At 33.5% G+C, this 4,393-nt stretch overlaps 1 long non-coding RNA gene across 1 annotated transcript in view; it reads right to left on the bottom strand.

Annotated features, from left to right (window-relative positions):
- Positions 1 to 3,415: 3,415 nt before the first annotated feature.
- LOC137637119 (uncharacterized) overlaps positions 3,416 to 4,393 on the bottom strand; it is a 2,260-nt gene continuing 1,282 nt past the window's right edge. The window contains exon 2 of the long non-coding RNA XR_011043402.1: positions 3,416 to 4,393. This exon is cut by the window's right edge and continues 329 nt beyond it. This is a non-coding gene — a long non-coding RNA (uncharacterized lncRNA).

Below are 4,393 nucleotides of genomic sequence, written 5' to 3'. Positions count from 1 at the left end.
AAGATACATACTAGTAGTAGCACTCGAGATAACGTATACCTATGTACAGGCTCTCCTTTCTTTGCGATGGATTATTTCAAAGATTATTTTATCTGCAAAATATAACTAAAATTGTTTAATACTTGGAAATTGAATGTAAAATCAGCTCTAAAAACGTACTAAACTAAGAAAAACTACTAGATATATTTAGAAATCCTACAAATACGTATGAAATGTATCGATTTAAAATATTTGCATATTATCAATAATTCCTGCTGGAAAATTTAATACCAAGTCTAGCCAGTAGACAAATGATATTATATCAAAGATTTCACTTCCCAAATAATTATATAAAACAGTAGCTCTTATCATATGTTAATGTGTAAATTAATTTCTTCAGCAGAAACAAGACAATGGATGACCTTTGGTTTTTTGGAAAAGCTGGATAACTATATTTTACATTGTTTCTGTTTTTTATATTAACTAAGAATAATTGGCTTATATCTCAACTATTTATACACACACAGTTTACCATATGTTCAATACTCACCAGGTTATCCAAAAAAATATCTAAGAGAATTGCTACATATAGTGTCGGCAGAGAATATATATTATTATTATCATTATTACTTGCTAAGCTACTACCCTCGTTGGAAAAGTAAGATGCTATAAGCCCAGGGGCCCTAACAGGGAAAATAGCCCAGTAAGGAGAGGAAATGAGGAAAAATAAAATATTTTAAGAACAGTAACATTTAGATATTTCCTATATAAACTATGAAAACTTTAACAAAACAAGAGAAAGAGAAATGAGATAGAATAGTGTGCCCGAGTGTACCCTCAAGCAAGAGAACTCTAACTCAAGACAGTGGAAGGTCATGGTACAGAGGCTATGGCACTACCCAAGGCTAGAGAACAAATGGTTTGATTTTGGAGTGTCCTTCTCCTAGAAGAGCTGCTTACTATAGCTAAAGAGTCTCTTCTACCCTTGCCAAGAGAAAAGTAGCCACTGGGAGGATGGCTTTAAATGATTGGAGCTAAGATATGTTTAATGTAAATTATAGATTTCATATATGCGACACCAAGACTAAACAAGTTCTCACTGGACATACGAAAGACTGAAGATATTAAGCCTTTCAAGTTTCGTCAATTTCAACATTTTATAGCTTACAAAGTCTGTAATTGTTCGAACAATATGATAATACAAAAGAAATTAGAAAATATTCTTCTCAGGTTTGAAATATATTACGTGAATTTGCTTGTTTGTTAACAGCAGCCCATAAACTAGAGGAACCTTCTCGCATTATGCATTTATACCGGGAAATATCTGCTGTCTCATTGGCTGGTTGTCTGTGACGTCAGACCCTCGTATTTATGAATGAAGGTTACGTAGAAGGCCTAAGAGTGAAAAACCTATACGTATTTCAGATTAACTAGAGCTTTAGAAAATAAATTTTACAAAAAATAGTCTTAATAATACTATTAATTATAAAATAAAATAAATAAAGAATCTTATTAAAGGCCGTAATTTAGATAAATAAGTTGTATTCGAAGGAATAATTGACTAATTTTCTGGCTACGATGATATATGTGTGTGTGTTCGTTTGTGCGCAAAGCCAAAGAAAACCCTATACGTATTTTAAATTAATTAGAGCTTAAAAAAATAAATTTTACAAAAATTAATCTTAGTAAAGCTATTAATTGTAAAATAAAATAAATAATGAATCTAATTAAAGACCATAAGTTAGACAGATAAGTCATGTTCGAAGGAAAAATTGACTAACTTTATGGCTACGATGTTTCATGCGTGCGTTCGTTTGTGCGTGAAAGAAGGTGATAACCAATCACAGCTGAGGAAGATGTAGCCAATCAGAAGACTGGAATGTACCATCAAGAGTAACGAGAGCTTATGGGTTGCTGTTGGAGAATCCTGCCCAATTACCCGTAAATTTACATTAAAACGCTTATGAAAACAAAATAGGATGAAAAAAAACGTTATTAGCTACAGCGTTTGCGCAAAATGGATCCCGTGAAGCCGATTTTTTCGTCAACAGCAGCTCATAAGTCAGAGGAACCCTCTCGTCTTATGCATTTTTAGCGGGAAATATATGTCGTCTCATTGGCCGAGACGTCCTCTGCTGTGATTGGTGGTAGTATGTGACGTCAGGCAATAGTATTTTATGAATGAATTAGACTCTGTAAGAGTGAAATATCTATACATATTGCAGATGAATTAGTTATGTTAAATTATAGTTTATAGTAAAAATTAACTTTTAATATAATAAATTTATGAATAAAATAGATAATAAATCTTGTTCGAATGCTTAAGCTGAATAAATACGTCTTGTTAGAAGAAATAATTAACTAGGTTTTGGCTACGATGTTTAACACGAGGTATGAATTTGTAAACAAATGTAACAAGCCAATCAGAGGGCTGGAATATCCCGCCAAGAGGGAGTTCCTACGATCTATGAGCTGTTGTTCGAGAAACCAGTTAATTATTACATTAAAAGTTCAAACGCTTTGACACTATTCTCTCTCTCGCCAAAAACATCCCATAAACCAGAGGAACCATCTCGCCTTATGTATATTTAGCGGGAAATATCTGTTGTCTCGTTGACGGATTCGTCCTCTGCTGTGATTGGTGGTTGCATGTGACGTCATACAATTGTATTTTTATGAATGAAATTACGTGTCAGGCCTAGGGGGAAATACCTATATAGGTATACATGTTGTTGAGCTACTGGTAACCATGCTGAATTGGCCTAAGGGACTGTGCTTTAAGATTTTATATATGATAAAAAAGAGACAAAAACTAAAGAAAAACCAACTTGATTTGTATTTGAAGAGACTATTTATATGTTTAAATACTTTATAGAAAACAATGTTTATCTTTTAAAAACTCCCAAATCATCACAAAACTTGAAAACTGAAAAACTATTCTAATAGAGCAAAGTAATGACTTAAACCAAGTGCTGGGAGAGCAAATTACGAAAATACTTTTAGAGAATAAAGTTAAACCTTTATAGTTACAGATTCAGTTTATCTACTTTAACAAATACTAACTATCAAAGATTAAACTATAACAAAGAATAACAAAGTATAAACAACAACAGTTCAATAAAATTACATGGTAATTTCATGAAAGCCCATATTAGGGAACAAAAGGGATAAATGTTTAAGAATACTTTTAACACATCCCTCCATGAGGAGACAGAACATTGTAGATCCAAATAAACTGTTAGATTAGATTTTTGTGTACAGAAGCAAGTCAAAATCTGGAAGCATGTCAGCAATGAGGTTTAATATTACCTTTGATAAGCAATATCCCTAGGTTATATTGCTGCAGGACCAAAAGGCTCAAGAGTTAATCTAATTTTTTTAATTTACTTACAAAAGACAATGGTTTACAGTCAGAAAAAAACTTAAAAAAACGAGATTGATTTGTCTAAACTTTATTTACAAGAGACAAAGATGATTTATATAAGAATCAAATTTTTCAAGAGCACGAAGGAGAGCCCAAGCCGCCTCTTCCACTGTAATCTAGGAACTGAGGCTTCAGTTTACTCGTATATATAATCTGGGGTCGTAAATCAAGTCATCAGTCTGCATCAAAGCTGCTCCTACAGCCGCATCACTATCTTCTACTTTGAGATAAACAGCTTGTCTGATTCAGATAGCCTTCAACATAGAGGGCTATTTTAATAGCTGGAAATGCACGTTGACAATCTTCTGCCCACTATAGTCATTTTAATAGCTGGAAATGCACGTTGACAATCTTCTGTCCACTATAGTCATTTTGAATAGCTGGAAATGCACGTTGACAATCTTCTGCCCACTATAGTCATTTGAATAGCTGGAAATGCACGTTGACAATCTTCTGCCCACTATAGTCATTTTAATAGCTGGAAATGCACGTTGACAATCTTCTGCCCACTATAGTCATTTTAATAGCTGGAAATGCACGTTGACAATCTTCTGCCCACTATAGTCATTTTAATAGCTGGAAATGCACGTTGACAATCTTCTGCCCACTATAGTCATTTTAATAGCTGGAAATGCACGTTGACAATCTTCTGTCCACTATAGTCATTTTAATAGCTGGAAATGCACGTTGACAATCTTCTGTCCACTATAGTCATTTTAATAGCTGGAAATGCACGTTGACAATCTTCTGTCCACTAAAGTCATTTTAATAGCTGGAAATGCACGTTGACAATCTTCTGTCCACTATAGTCATTTTAATAGCTGGAAATGCACGTTGACAATCTTCTGTCCACTATAGTCATTTTAATAGCTGGAAATGCACGTTGACAATCTTCTGTCCACTATAGTAATTTTAATAGCTGGAAATGCACGTTGACAATCTTCTGCCTACTATAGTCATTTTAATAGCTGGAAATGCACGTTTACAATC

This window comes from Palaemon carinicauda, unplaced genomic scaffold, assembly GCF_036898095.1.
Source record: "Palaemon carinicauda isolate YSFRI2023 unplaced genomic scaffold, ASM3689809v2 scaffold54, whole genome shotgun sequence".
NCBI classification, from domain to species: Eukaryota; Metazoa; Arthropoda; class Malacostraca; order Decapoda; family Palaemonidae; genus Palaemon; species Palaemon carinicauda.
The sequence above is the reverse complement of the archived record's forward strand: the minus strand, read 5'-3'. Positions and strand labels throughout refer to the sequence as shown.